Source organism: Puma concolor, chromosome C1 (assembly GCF_028749965.1).
Source record: "Puma concolor isolate L17-30 chromosome C1, mPumCon1.1.hap2, whole genome shotgun sequence".
In the NCBI taxonomy this organism is placed as follows: domain Eukaryota; kingdom Metazoa; phylum Chordata; class Mammalia; order Carnivora; family Felidae; genus Puma; species Puma concolor.
The window spans coordinates 43,293,442-43,309,431 of NC_141674.1; the positions used below are offsets into that span (position 1 = coordinate 43,293,442).

The window sequence follows — 15,990 nt, forward strand, 5'->3', positions numbered from 1 at the left end:
ACTTGAGACCTGCCACTGACGAAGGCCACAGAACGCTAGAGCGGGGAAAAGTAAAGAGCGAGCCTGTCCTAGAGCCTTTGGAGACAATAGGGCCTTGCCAACACCTCAATTTCAAACTTCTGGCCTCTAGAACGGTGAGGAAACAAATTGTGGTTCTTTTAAGCCACTCAGTCTGTGGTAATTTGTTAGGGCGGCCCTAGGAAACGAATACGGGGTACCTATAAAAGTAAAGATTCCTGTTAGGGGCTGAATTGGGTCCGCTCAAAGTTCATTCGTCGAAGCCCGAACCCACCAGTATACCTCAGACTGCACCTGTGTTGGAGATAAGGTCTTTAATGAAGTGATTGAATTAAAATGAAGTGATTAGTGTGAGCCCTAATCCTCTTCATAAGAGGATATTTGGACACAGACAGAGGGAAGACCATGTGAAGACAGGAGGAGAAAATGACCATCTACAAGCCCAGGAGAGGAGCCTCGGAAGAAAGGAACCCCATCACCACTTTATCTTGGACTTCCTCAGAGTTGTGAGAAAATACATTTCTGTGGTTTGAGCACCTAGCCTGTGGTACTTGGCAATGGCAGCCGGAGCAAACTAACATGCCTCAACCCCAGCATTCACCGGCCCCGCCGGATGGGCCGGGCTGCAGAAGCTTTTCCAGTGGCTTCTTGAGGCTGGCCTCCGTGACTGCCGTAAGCTGGCTCAGGTTGGGGTGGAGGAGTCAGCGCTTTGTGCTGTGGGCTCTGCCTGACACCTGCCCAGCCCTCCCAGGAGCACAGAGTCCTCACCTAGTGCCCAAGTAACCAGCCCTAGGCGCACCTCTCAACCGCCTGCTTCCCCAAGCCACTCTTGAGCCAGCTTCCCTGTAGAACTTGGCCTGGGTCCTTTCTCCCACGACCTGGAGCTGCCCACACGTGGCTTTGGACACTTCCCCTCCCCCACCACCAGCATCCAACATGAAGTGAAGCCTGGAGCTGTGCATCACAGAGGACTAGATAACGATGGTGACAACTGGGGTTTCCATGCCTGAGTAACCAGTTTTTATGTTTCAGTTCTGTCCCTAACCTTTCATTTTCTGCCAGGTCTGGGAATTCATCTTTCAGAGCTGCCTGCTGTTGAGTGGACTCCTATTCCTGAGAAGAATGTCAGAGCAGAGAGATCCAGCCTCCTGTTGTTGTTTTTGTTTTCTTTTGGACAGATGAGGAAGCCAAGTCCCAGAGAGGGGAAGGGACTTGCCCCAGGTCACACAGCTATTTTAGGGCGAATCAAATCCAGAACATCAGGCTCCTGCAGCCAGGCAAGCCCGCAGCATGCTCAACAAAGCACCCATGAATTCCCAGATAATACAATTAGGTCACTGTTTTTTCTGCCTAACAGTCGTATTAAGATTTGGGATGGGCTGCAGACGTTTTTTCCCCAATTTTAAAAGCACTTCAGCATCTTATTTATTACAGCAAAATCCAGTTCATGTCACTGTTGCTAAAACTGCACTTTAACAAAGGGCTTTTATTACAAAAATGAATTCCTGTAATAACTGCTCGACCAGACACTTTGCAATTAAAAATGAAACTGTGAAGTAAAGAGAAATGCAATTCACAATAAACGAACTTGTTCCCTCTCCCCGCCCTCCGCCCGCCTGGGTTCTGCAACAGTGCATCTCGACTTCGAACCATTTCCTGGCATTAGGGTGTTGAGTAGTCCTGTTCTGTTCTTCAAATGATTAAATGATGTCATATTTTTAGCTTGAGACTGATTCCCTAACAGACAGTCACATGTCCTTTCGGTCAATAATCGGCTCTAACAAGAAAATAGGAGCCGGCGACACCCACCCTCAACGGCCTGTCAAAGGCAACACACCCGATGCCTACGTGGCCGCTTGAGTGTATCTCTTTGCTTAATGTAATCCCGAATTTTGATCTCATTGCTGTTTAAGACGAAAGCTCGGAGTGTGAGAACCCCAGTGCAATAGTCCGTTTGGGTCACCATAACAAAATACCGTAGACTGGGTGGCTTAAACAACAGATCTTTATTTTCTTACAGCTCTGAGGAGGCTGGAAGTCCAAGATGGGTACAGTTCTGGCGAGAACACTCTTCCAGGCTTGTAGACACCTTCAACTCTGTCTCACGTGGCACAGAGAGGAAGCAAGCTCTCCATTATGCCTTCTTACAAGGGCACTAATCCCATCATGGGGCCCCACCCTCACGGCCTCATCTAAACCTAATTACATCCCAGAGGCCCCATCTCTGAATTCCATCACATTGGGGGTTAGATCTCCAACATATGAAGGGGGGGGCACAATTCAGTCCATAGCACCCACCTACTAAAATAGCTGACTGGTTATTTGTACAGTGCTCATGTGCAAATTTGCACTTGGAATCATATTAGTGGGAATAGTTGTTCCTCATGCATGTCTTCTACGCAAAAACTTTGTTTTCCTCCAAGCAATTCCCCCTTTGGTATGCTGGCAAGGACAATTGAAGAGGAATGGACCAAGTTAGAATCCCAGTAGTTAGAAGCAGATGGAAGGGTTAATGGCTCTTCACAGCTCTGGAACTGCTCGTTTTAGCTGTACAGGCTCTGAACTACTGGTAGTCGGAGACCCCAGGGATCTCCGATAATTTTCCCCTGATTATTGCTGTACTAATTCTTCACTCCTCCAACCCCTCTGTAGTTGATGGGTGAAATAGCTCTTAAAGCAGCAAACAAATTAGGCAAATGCTTTTGATCATAAGTGCAGATAATACACACCCCACAGACTCTCTTTTGTGGCATTTTTCTATACATATTGACACAGCTGATCTTTGCTTCTGCAGCATGTACATAAGTATTATCCAAGATGACTGGCATATGGTGCTGTTACGTGTCTTTTAAGAAAATCTCCAACCGAACCCAACATTTCCCATGTGGCACCTGATATGCAGTGGGCGAGGGGTATTTATAGAACAGTAATAATGATATTTGAAAACCCTGTAATGTCTAAAGCCTCTATTTCTCTGCAAATTTCATCCAGAAGGCTGCATTTTGCAGACACAAGCTCCCGCCAGCCATTCACGGCGATTGCTGGAATGTCGAACATTGTTGAGATTCACAAAGTGGCTGTTTGGAGCGTTAACTGCCTCTGAACCCTTCAGAAGGAAAGTCACCTTCTCACGTGGATGGAAATATTTGCAGGTAAGGGCTTGCCGACTGACTTGGCCTTCCAACGCTAATCTTTTGCCCTTCAGTAGAATTGAGTTTGGGATGCATTTTCCCTTAAAAACCATAGTAGAGCCTCAGGCTTCGTATGGTAGTTCATGAAATTGTAGAATCAGAGAATCTCAGCATCAGCTAATATGTGAGCTGGGAGTGAATCTAGTTACCATTTTAACCAAATCTTCCCCCCTTTTGTAAACCATTGAGGACATTGGTTTGGCGACATAGTTGGCTGACATAATTGTGTCACCTAGTGGATTCGGGCCTATTATATTTAATACATGTGTATTAAAAAGCCCACTGGGGTACTAACTTCCACTTTTAAATGTCTACTGTGTGCAGACGCTCTACCAGGCCCTTATCTGCATTCTCTCACTCCATTTTATCAGAACCTTATAAGGCAGGCATTATCATCTCCATTTTGCACATGGGAAAACCAAGGCACAGAGAGGTTGCCCAAAGTCCCCAAACTAGTAAGTGGTGGAGTCAGTATTGGAAGCTGGGACTCTTTGGCCCTGTAGCCCTGTTCCTGCCATCAGATTTGAAGAGGAGCCGAAGGTGAAGCTGGAGATAGGGTCCTTCCACGTGAACAGGATCTGTTATTCGGTCTGGCCAGACCAGAGGCGTGGGCTTTGCATGTTCACATTCCTGCCTGAGCTCCATCACAGGTCAGTCACTGACCGCCCACCTTGTGCCAGGCTGGGGGGCCCACAGGCCAATGGAGTGTGGCCCCTGCCTGGGAAGGACACTCCAGCTTCGTGGGAGGTAGATGTACAAACAGACAACAGCGGCCTGTGATCCAGGCTGGACAGAGGGGTGATCGGGGGCTGTGACGTTAACCCCAGAGGCTGGGGATTGCCCCAGGAGGCGGTGATGCAAAGGATCTGGGTCTGGAAGGATGGCAAGGAATCAGTCAGCTGAGAGGGGGGCTGGGAGGGGAGGTGGGGCCACCAGGCAGGGGGTTTGCATGAGGAGGCCCCAGGAAGTAGGAAGGGTAGAGCGGAAGGACCCTGGCTAGAGTGGTTGGTGGACATCAAATCACAGAGGGCCGTGAAAGTGTTGCCAAAGTCAGGGGTAGACCCCACCCAGGGGGCCAGGGGAGCCCTGGGGGTCATGGATGGGGAGGGAATCTGACTTGGACAGCTAACCCATTCGGCTTCCATTCTGAGTGACGGGGCCAGGCTGCCCATGGAGGCTAGGGTAGGAACCCAGGCCAGAGGTGACAGTGGCCATGGGAAGTGAGAGGAGGTACCTGTCGGGAAGAGCCTGAGGGAAGGGAGAGGGAAATCGAGGGCGACTCCCGGATACAAGGAGAAGGGGTGCGGGGGTTGGTGGTGCCAGCAGCTTAGAGAACATGGAGGCTGAGATTCCCCTGAGAGAGACCTGGAGCCAGAGGATGGGGGAGGGGGCTCAGGAGAGGGGCAAGGGGCTGAGTTGCAGGTTGGCTGGGACAGGGAGAAGGACAGTTGGGAACAGCCCAGCAGTGCTGAGAACCCAGCAGCGCTCAGTAGCCTGGGTAGGCACAGAGAAGGGCAACTGCAGGATTGTCTTTGGGGCGGGTTTGCCAGAAGGTAGGGGAAGGACTGGGGCACAGGTATGTGGTAGTGTCTGGGCCTGGCAAGGAGAGGAGTGCACTCACAGGGCATAAACTTCACAGGATCTGAAGAAAGCCACGGGAAAAGGTCACGTGAGTCTCCAGACAGCGGTGCCAGGACGACCCGTGTTCGGCCTTCTAGGAGGCTCCCCCAGTCAATAGTGGCCAGACCCCAAAACAGCTGCTTTAAGCGCAGCATTTGCTGCCCACCTTCCTTCCTGCACAAGGCAGGCTGCATTGCCAGGGCACCAGAAGCAGCACATCTGAACAGTGTTTCCCTGGCAACCACACTTCAGGACACGCATGCCCAGGGCAGCATGGGGAATAGAAGGAGCACTGGACGGGGAGTCCCGGGATATCTACCCACAGCTCTGCCACAGTCCTCAGTTACCCCATCTGGGATCCAGATGGTCCCTCTGGTCCCTTCTGGCTCTTTGAAGTCATTAATGCCAACTAAGAAAGAACGCCCGCAAAAGGAGAGGAAAGTGCTTTGAAGAGAAGCACTTATAGGCACGCCTGGGTGGCTCAGTCGGCTAAACATCTGACTCTTGGTTTCGGCTCAGGTCGTGATCTCACGGTTTGTGAAATTGAGCCCCGTGTTGGGTTCTGCACTGACAGCGTGGAGCTTGCCTGGATTTTCTCTCTCTCTCTCTTCTCTCTGTTTATTTATTTAGAGAGAAGCACTTATAGGGTAGTTTGCAAGCCCTCTCACAGACCAGACCAAGCTAAGGAAACCCAGGAGGAATTTAGGCCCTCATCCCAGGGCCTAGGTGGGGGGTCTAAATACCGCTAGAAACCTCAGTGAAAGGAGAAGTCTCCTGCCCTTGGGAGTCCCTCCTGGCTCATCGCCAGGCGGGATGTTTCTGACTCAGTGCAATCTCTTAAATGGCACATGGGTGGCCGTCGTAAAGATCTTGACCATAAACAAGTCCAGTAAACAGGACACCTTGAGCGTGTTAGGTTCCACGCCCCGTGCTGTGCGTGTGCACTTGTGAGCCTCACGACAACCCTTGCAGGTGAGTATTATTATCCCTACTGTGCGACTCAGATTGGTTAGGGACCTTGCCCTGGTGGCTGTGTTAGAATCTGCTTCCAGCTCCGTCCGTCCCACGAGGAGGCCCAGGGACCTCAGGAGAATCTCATCGGCCTGTCCAGGCAGAAAACGGATCGCTGCTCCTGGGCCACTGAGGTTTCAGGGGATGCGCTGCGAGCCACAATTCACCCTGACGGGCCGGGTGGCTACCCTCCGGGAACTTACAGTGTGAGCAGCAACTTTAGAGCAATTTTTAAGGAAATTGCTTTTATGGGGTTGAGACCCTTGGGAGAGGCAAGCCCAAGCGAGCAGCAGCAAGGTCTGCCTTTGCAGCTGCTGACAGACCGGCACCCCCCACCCCCGCCAAACATGGCCTGGCAGCCACCCCACTGTGGAGGCATCTCAGCTGTCCGACCACGCACACATCTGCCCAGCAGCTCTGCTGCTGACAACGGCGTGTGACAGATCTATGCCCGAGGGAGTGTGAGCCCGACGCGTCTAGGAGGAGAGGCAGCGTTTAGCTGCGGGGGCTCCTCCTTTCCTCCAGCCGGGCCCCCCAGCACCGGATGCGTGGACCTCCATCTGTGCTGGCATCGCTCATCCCTAACGCAGCCTGGCAGGTGCTCTGGCTGAGGGGAAGTGGGATAAGAGTCTGGATGTGACGTTGATTCATTTTTGTGGCGGGAGATTGATGAGATGTTTGAGGGTGACTGGATGCACTCTGGTTTGCCGCCTTCAGGAAAGGATCAAGCTGGTGGAAACAAATTCAATCATTCTGATTTAGGAAAAGGCATCTTGAGGCCTTTCCCTTCCTTTTTGTATCACTCCTGGAGTCTCTCGCTCTCTCTTTTTTAAAAGATTTTAGTTTTGGGGCGCCTGGGTGGCTCAGTCAGTTGAACATCTGACTTCGGCTCAGGTCATGATCTCACGGTCCGTGGGTTCGAGCCCTGTGTCGGGCTCTGGGCTGATGGCTCAGAGCCTGGAGCCTGCTTCCGGCTCTGTGTCTCCCTCTCTCTCTGCCCTTCCTCCGTTCATGCTCTGTCTCTCTCGGTCTCAAAAATAAATAAATGTTTAAAAAAATAAAATAAAATAAAAAGATTTTATTTTTAAGTAACCTCTACACCCAACATGGGGCTCGAACCCACAACCCTGAGCTCAAGAGTTGCACACCCTACCGACCGAGCCAGCCAGGCGCCCCGCTCCTGGAGTCTTAAATCCTCAGTTACTTTTTTATTCAAATCACATTTATTTTTAAAGTATTGGCCCATTGTTCTTTTAGAAACTTTACCCAGAGTTCAGTTTAAGGAGTTTGTCGGGTATCTTTTTTTTTTTTTTTTCAACGTTTATTTATTTTTGGGACAGAGAGAGACAGAGCATGAACAGGGGAGGGGCAGAGAGAGAGGGAGACACAGAATCGGAAACAGGCTCCAGGCTCTGAGCCATTAGCCCAGAGCCTGACGCGGGGCTCGAACTCCCGGACCGCGAGATCGTGACCTGGCTGAAGTTGGACGCTTAACCCACTGCGCCACCCAGGCGCCCCTGTCGGGTATCTTTTAACGACAACTTGGGACTGCAAAAGACATAGTGCACTGCATATATTTTGTTTTTAGAAGGATGGATTTAATGTTCAGTCTTTATCTATCATGCCCACTACAATTATGGATAATTATCATGTCTTGCTGAGAAATCACAGTGGGATATGGGGCTATGCAGAAGAAGACAAACTCACACACACGTTCCTGCCTGATAGATTCTAAATCACCGTGTTTAGACTTCAGTAATGGCGTGGAATACAAGGAATTCTCTCATGCTGTGTGTGTATGGGGCAGGGGGTGGGGGGGACAAAAAATACTTCTTAGAAAAAAAAAGCCCTTTCCAAGAGTGCAAGTGGAGGTAATCAGTAATTAGGTAAGGAGGTAAGAAATAGGGAAATAAATAAAGGACTAAAAAATCAGGATACTTTAAGACTGAAGATGAGGCTTTGTTTGTGACATGCTCACACACACAAAAAAGTCAATCTTTCAGTAAAGGGTGTCATTGCCAGAGTGACAGGCCTCTGGTTCTCTCCTTGATGCAGCTGATATTGATTAGGGGACCACCATGTTCCAGATTCCAAACGTATCGATTTAAAAAAAGGAATAGAAATCCCCGAATGTCAAATTGTGTTGCTATCCATGCTATGATCACTGATTGATAAGACAGTTTTTAAAAAACATAGAAATATTAGATTTATGAATGTTAATGTGCTCTTTGCTGTTCATGATTCAGATCCTGGAACAGACCCTCATAAGGACAGTTTTTAAAACATAGAGGAGGAACTTCTCACATGGAATTAATCATGGCATTTTGTATCCTGTATTTCGGATTTGGGCCACGTACACTTCTGAGCCAGGAGGGGCACTGCACAGACAGCCGTGGGTGAGAGGGTGGGGGCAAGAGCCTGGATGGACAATGGACACGGGGTGGGTGAGGGAGTCGGTGGGCCTGGAAGTAAAGCAAAATGGGGCAGAAAGAAGGAGAGGAGGTTAGAGGCAGGAACCGGGGGAGGCTAGCTAATAATGTGTGAAAGACTCGTTTTTGGCCAGGTTTACATGTAGCTTCCAGGACCTCTACAGACAATAACTGACATCTGTCTGAACCCCCCCCCCCCCCCCCGGTGAGACTTGACTCCCAGTTCTGTCACTTCTTAGCTGTTTGACCTTGAACGTGTTATTCAGTTTCTTGTGCCTCAGTTTCTCATCTGTGAAACGAAGCCCTATCTTCAGTGTGAGGACTGAATGAGTTCATCCCTTTAAAGTACGTGGCACAGTGTGCAGTAAATGTTTGCTATCGTTATTGAGGGCAGTGAAATGGACATTTTTCATCTTTTGACAGCCCAACATCCAAATCTCCTCTTGTGTGGGTCCCGGTGGGAGGCAGGGCTTAACTCTGCAAGAAAGGGGGCAAGAAGGTGGGCCTGGGGGGCAGCTAAACACAGGCCCCCTCCTGGGGTTTTAATCCTGAGGGTTTAATCCAGAGGTGCGGGACCACACTTGGCAATGATTTGCAGAGCTGGGAGCTATGAGGAAGCAATGGCTGGGTCGCTGTGCTGGGGGCAGCCGGACTCTCCCTGTGGTAACTTGGCATAACCCCGGCTGCCTAACCTCCTTGACTCCTGCCCCTGCTCTTGCCATAAATTCCTCTTCTGCTGAGTTAGCCAGAGGTCGTCCTATAGGTTTGCAACCAAGAACTCCTAGAGGAGCCACGCTCCACGGAGTTGTCAAATACCACTCCCTTGGACTAGGGAGAGAAGACAGCTCTAAAAATCCACCACAGAATCCAGAATGACCTCAGAGTTGACCGGCAAGACCCCAGGGCAGATATCCCTCATAGGGAGAACTTGGTAGACTGCCCGGAAGGGCCAGAAGCATCATGACAGAACCCCCAGGAGGGCCAAGACCAGGAGAAACCACACACCATTCCCGGGAACTTGGAAAGATGGCAGGGACTGGGAGGCCGGGGATAGGGGAGATGAGCAAACATTTACCCAGGACCTAAACCACGGTTTTTGGAGTCTCTAATCCTTTATTACTGCTTTTCTGCCAACTGCTTCCTTGCAGGGAGCATGAGACTTTTCCTGCAAGTGGGGCAGGGATGTGTTTATCAGCTACTTGCAAATTACATGGTAAACACAGCTCCCCCTGGTTGAGGCAGTTACTGAGTTTCTTTGTTAGATTAATAAGATTACAACAATCTGGGCAGACTTTCAAGTGTTTATTTTCAAAACCTTAACTTCAGAGGGTGGTAGTAACATAGTACCAGACCTGACTGGATTCTGTGTATTTGGATAGAGGGTGTCTCTATTCTAAGTGGTTATTTTTCCACATATGGAGGGAGGGGGGGAAAGAAAAGGTCATTAACCCTCAACTGCTACCAATTTATAATCAGTACCCTTTAGCCCATTTTGTGATCAACAAGTTAGTGTTTATTTTAACACCTACATGGTGGCTGGCCTTGTCCCGCAGACTTCAAAGGGCTTTAAAAGGGATAACCGTTACAGGGAATCATTTCCTGCAACTTTTAAAGCATCTTGGCAGACTTTCCTTCAGTTTGTAACTGTGTGCATTTCAGCAAAATTTACTCAGAGTGAAATTCTGTAACACAAACCCTATTTTCCTGTTGACTTGCCTTACTACATTGTGGACGTCGCAGCTCCTTGGCAAAAAACATACCACCCCCACCACTCAGTGCCAGGAAGGAGGGCTGGAGACTCGGGACACAGCTAGGGTGGTGGCTGGGGTGGGGGTCTTTCCTGCACTTTAGAACTTCCCATCATGGTCCACCCTCCGGACTCACTGCTCAGCACCGTGCCCCACAGGCCCCGAGAACCATGGGGAAATCAGAGGGTCTGAAGCCATTTCTGATCTTTGTGTTCAAGGAGCTTTCAGGTGGGCGGGAGCCGTGGAGCCTTCTGTACTGCCCCAGCACGCAAGCACTGAGAACCTTCACCCCAGGCCAGGGCTGCCTGTCCAACCTCTCCGTCCCCGCCGCAATTTCCCCAGGATCACCTCACTCCACTCTCTTCTTTAAAAGCACAGCCCCAGGCCGGGCTCCTTGGCCCTCACTGCAGTTTCCGACACCCTAAGCAGTCTGACAACCCCCCCCCCCCCACCCCCGGGGCAGGTTGACTCAGTTCCCTCCACCTGCCACGCCCTTCCCCACCTCACCACATCCTTCTGGACCCAAGAACAGGGGCAGCAGTTCTGAAATTCATCCCTAAGCTCTGGGCCTTCCCATATTCTGCAGCACCCAATGTGGTCGCAGAGTTCCCCACCTGGTTTTTGACTTGACCGTCTCCCTGTCTGATTCTTCCCTGAGGCTCTTTGGGAGCATTTCAAATTCATGTTGCTACCCCCCATGTTGAGCTTAGGATGTACCAAATATTGGGAACTTAATAAATGTTAAATAAGTGGATGAATGCATGAAAAAAATGATGAGTGTGTTACTAGAGATACCAATAATAATGAGCTTTATCTAAAGGGCTTTTCAGTTTATGGGAGGATCCTATTCATCAGTTTATAAGCCTCATAGCAAGTTAGAAAGGTGGTTACTATTGCCTGAATTTCACAAAGAGGTTAAATTATTATAACAAATAATAGCTCTAATGTCTGAGGATACTTAATAAACGTGCTGTGTTGATAATCCGAGAACAGCTGGGCCAGGTAGGCAGTCATCTTTTACAGTTGGGGAAACTGAGTCTCAGAAACTTGTGTAAAGCCAGAGGCAAGACTGAAGCCCACTCTGGGGACTCTAAAACCTTTGTTTAGTCCCTGACACAATGCTGGCAGACGGAGGACGGAGCCAACCCCACAGATAAAGGGTGCTTGAGCTAAATCTTAAAGGACTAAAGTGAAAATCAGTAAGGGATGGACAGCCTGGTCAGTGGGACTGACGTGGGCAGAGGAGGGAGCAGGAAGCAGGTGGGCCACGCTTGGGGCCTGGACCTGAGAAACAGGGTGAGGGGTAGGTAGTGGAGCAGGAAGCAATCAATGCCAGTGGCGTGGAGGGGGTGGGGTCGGCTGATAGCAAGCCTCAAATACTCTGGGTAAGGTGCTCAGAATTTATCCCACAGCAGTGTCAGTGTGTGTGTGTGTGTGTGTGTGTGTGTGTGTGAAGGCGGCTTTTGAAATATTCTCATGTTATTAGGGGAAGAGACCAAGGGCAACAAGATCAGTTACAAGCCACAGCAATAATTTGGACAAACTATAAGCTGACCTGAGGTAATGGAAATAAAAAAGGGGAAACAAATACATGAGATCTTGAGGGTATTTCCCATACCTCTCCCCTTCTCTGTTCTTAGAGAACAGAGAAATTCCAGAGAAATTTCCCCAGTGAAAGCTTCCCCACCCTTTCCTGGTTCAGGGCCCGGTGCCTGTGTGCTTCCTGTTCCTTCTGCCTCAAGTGCTCTCCCTCCCAACACACCCCTACCCACCTGGAGAATACGTATTCATTCTTTAAAACATTTCATAGAGGCAACTCCTCCAAAATCTTTCCTCGCTGCCGGCGTGATGGAGTGACTGATCCCACCTTTGTACGGCCTCTGTACATCGCACACGCTTCTGCGGGGACATCGGTGCCGGTTTGTTTCTGCATCTGCGTCCTCTAGTAGACAGCGAACTCCTCAGCGGTTGTGACCAGTTTGGTGTTTGTGTTCCTGCGCCGGCGGTAATGCCTGATGCGCACTGAGCACGATGTTGAATGAACGCGATGCTGAATGAATGGACGGAAGCGCGTGTAAGTGAGTAAATGAATGAGCGAAGGTGTTGTTCTCCTCCCTCATTCCCAGTCATTCCCGATGTCCGCTAGAAGTAAGCTAACTCATCATTCTCTCTCCGATGAGGTACTTTGTTTTCAGAAATGCTTCCAATTTAAGTTTTGTTTTTGTAAAATCAATGAGTGTCTCATTTGGCCAGTTTGAAACATCCAAAGCTAGCCAAAAAAAAAAAAAAAAAAAAAAAAAGCTTGGGTGAAAGAGACAGGAAAGAAGAAAGAAGGGACATGGTGGGGCCATCCACTGATGACAGGTGCTGTTTTTCCTGAGCGTGATTGAGCAGCACCGAACACCCAGGCCTGGGTCCTTTGTTACAAGTGACCTCCGACAAAGTTCCTCCTCACAAGAGGAGCCAATGGGAAAAAACTTTGAAAGTAGTAAGGAACACCATGAAAAAGATGTCTTATTTTCTGCCTGGATGGTTAAATATTGCCTTGTGAATTAAGAGCTAGCTTCCCGTGTTCCCACCCTTAGAAAGGGGGTGATTTTAATATTAAATGTATTCCTTTCACTTGCTAAGACATACATTAATTATGACGAAAACGTTTCCAAAATATAAACTTAAATCTGTTAATAAGCACAAATCTTCCCAGAAAAGTAGGAAGCAGGGGAGACCAGCAGCCTAACCTGGGATGAGAAGCCATCTGTGACTTTAGAACAAGCCCTTTTACGAGCTGGTGGTGGCACTCTGTTGTGAAATGCTAAATTAAATACCACTAAACATTATTACGGTTTCAAAAAGTAGTTACAGGCTTCAATAAGCGCACTTTTATCACAAGAACACACAACCTAAAGCCAAAATAGTTCAGTTTCATGTGCCAAAAATATGCTCCCCCCATACATTGTTAGAAAGAGCAGTAGCAAAAGAAATCTAAAATTTGCTGCTAATTCATCTGACGGCAGCCAACATCTCCTATCTTCCTTGGCAAGAGGGCCATTTTTCTATGCTGTATTTTGCACACAGAAATCTGCATAGAGTGATTTGCATACCAAAAACACATTTGTAAAGGAAACTGTTTGCATAGAAGCCAGGGAGAGATGGGGTTGCCACTGTTGGCTTTTATACACACAACACCCCCAGGCTACTTGCTTTTCGTTTTCCTCTACGCTGCATTTCCCACAAAGGGTTATGTACTTTGTGATGCATTAAAAATTAAAGCAAGTATATCTTGTACGTATCCACGAACAACCCTAAGAACAATAACAACACAGGCTAAATTTTTCTGTGCCAACAGACGTCCATGTTTACAAAGGAGCTGGTGGTAATAATATAATAATAATACAGGGAGCTTTTATTTTACACCACGTGTTTTATATAAATTACTGCTAATTCTCCCAGTCTTCAAGGTCGGTGCTGGGGTTCCCCATTTTACCTATGAGGAAGCTGAGGCTTGGGGAGCTGGAGGTAAGGTAATTCGCCAAAGCCGCACAAGCCAGCACTGGTGAAGCCAGGTTGGGAAGCCTGATCTCCCCTCTCAGCCCTTTCCTGCAACCCCCTCCCCGTCACTGCCTCTCTCTCTCTCTCTCTCTCTCTCCCCCACACCCCCCCCCCCCGCAGTTTTGCTGCATACCATTGTTTCATTTCCAAGGGCCGAGCCTACCAGTCTGGGGGTGGTAGGGAGTCGTGCTGGGAGAGGTGCGCCCCTTGGGTTTCCTGGCATTTTTTTTTCTGACCAGAGTTTGGAAGTAGGACAGCCAGTCTCCAGGCTCAGTGAAGGTGCCCAATGCACTAGCTCAGTGACAGACACGGGGTGAATGGGCAATGGCCTGTGATTCAGAGGGTGCCGGGGCGGAGGCGGGGAGACGGCTTGGTTGCCACACAAAGAAGGTACATGGTGGTTGAGATGCAATGGGAGCCTCCCGCTCAGTGCCCGTGCACTGTCGCCGATTCAGTGCCAGCCCAGCTGTATTCTTGGAAACACAGAATGGTTTTGCGTGCGCTTAATTATAATGCTACTTACAGAGAATGTATCAGCAGCAAATCAGATGCTTGATGCATTTCTTAAGGAAAAAAAGGGGTAGTGGCACTTTGAAACGTGTTCGTCTGATGAAGCCTTTGGATTCTTCCGGTAGACAGCATTTGACAGAACTCGGCCGTTTCTGGAAAGTCAACAGGGGGGAAAGTGCAGAATGAAAAGACCGAGGATGGTTATAAACACCCTCGTTTGCTTTCTTTTAGGAAGCTTCTTTGTGTGTTGTTGCTCACCCAGTTTCCCTTTCTCGGGACATGACAGCAAAATTTGTATCTAATCATATCTCCTTCTCCAGGATTGCCGCTGTCCAAAGATCCCCGGCTTTGAGACTTCACTGTGATGCGGTCACTGTTAGGAGGCAGTTTTTCTGACACTTTCAGTAATAAATCTCTTTTGATATCATCTACAGTAGCTCTGCCTCATAGCAAGTTCCAGGCTAAAGCAGGTAAGGGGACAACAAACTGCCGTGGAGGCAGACAGACCTGGCTTGAGTCCTGGTTTTGTCACTATGGGTTTACCTCAATCTCTCGGAGCCTCCATTTCCTCATCTGTAAAATAGGGGAGAACGTAAGGGCAGAGCCTGGTTGCCTGCCAACTATTTCACTCCTCTTCCTTGCTGACAGCAACGACGACGGCAAATCCTGATTTTGTTTAGCGCCCGATATGCCCAATCCCAGCAGATGTGCTGCAACGACCTAAGGTGTCCATTCCTGCTACCAATGGTTGGTTTGTAGGGTCCGTAGGAGAGCAAGTGACCTAATTCTGACTGATGAGGCCAAACGGGACATCTGGCAGAAGCTTCCCAGAAAAGAGTTTCCTCTCTGATAAGTGACACATGTGAAGAGAAAGCCCATCTGCCTTTGGCCCTCTTGCTTCCTGAGCCAGATGCTGTTGTGGAGACATGATGTTTGGGGTAAGAGCAGCCATCTCTTCAAAACAAACGGGACCATCACTGACACATTAAAAATGGCAGAGCTGAAGGACCCGAAGAGCGTAGGTCCTTGGAGCAACACTGATCTATTCAACCAAACTTGGTCTACCTATCTCCAGATTTCTTGTCAACAGTAAATGTCTTTTATTGTTTAACCTGTTGTGTAGGGTTTTGTGTTTATTGTACCCCCCCCCCAAAAAATCCTAACTTACACAAATATCAACCTCACAGGATAGTTGTAAATACGTGATACGTTGGATGTAAAGTAGCACGATACCGGGCACAGAGAATCATTGCTGTAAATGTTAGTAAGGGCATTAATCAGACACAGGTAAGGATCCAAGAGAACAAAAGTTTCCAAACACAACAGATGAATCAAATGAACGGTACGGATTTAGCACAACAAAAAAAGCTTTATATTTTTGGTAAGGGCTGGGGGAGACATTGAGGTCCAAGACGATGACTACAGCGACAAATCCTTATATCTGGGAGTAAGATGTAACTACAGCCAGAATGTGAGCGTTAGTGGAGATGAAAGGACTGTGGTTCTTTGCCAGGTTTCCATCCACCCTCTTACAAACGGACAATCACCCTGTCAGCAGCTCTGATTCATGTCTGAAGACTAACAATTATGTGTATGTGAATTACCAGCCTTGCAAAGGGGCAGAGTTCTTTCAACCCACAGAATCTCTTTCCAGAATACCAAATTTTACTAGTATTTTCTAAAAACACATTTTTCCCCTTTGTGGCAGGAAAGATAGATATAGTGACATATATTAAAAATATAATAATTTAGGAATATTTCCTTAGATATAGCCTACCATTTTTGAGCCGTGGGATAACTCACAGGACTACGTATAGTTTACCGATGAAATCACCAGTTTTTGAAACAACCTACTAGAACACAAAGTAGGCATATAGTAAGATAACATGTGAAAGTACCTGGCATAATAGAGGT

General features: G+C 48.5%; 1 long non-coding RNA gene across 1 annotated transcript; it reads left to right on the forward strand.

The window, feature by feature from the left end:
* The first annotated feature begins 11,677 nt into the window (after nucleotides 1–11,677).
* On the forward strand, nucleotides 11,678–15,187 carry LOC147578020 (uncharacterized). Its single transcript, XR_015254174.1, has 2 exons — nucleotides 11,678–12,095; nucleotides 14,397–15,187. It is a non-coding gene; the product is annotated as an uncharacterized LOC147578020 (long non-coding RNA).
* The last annotated feature ends 803 nt before the right edge of the window (nucleotides 15,188–15,990 follow it).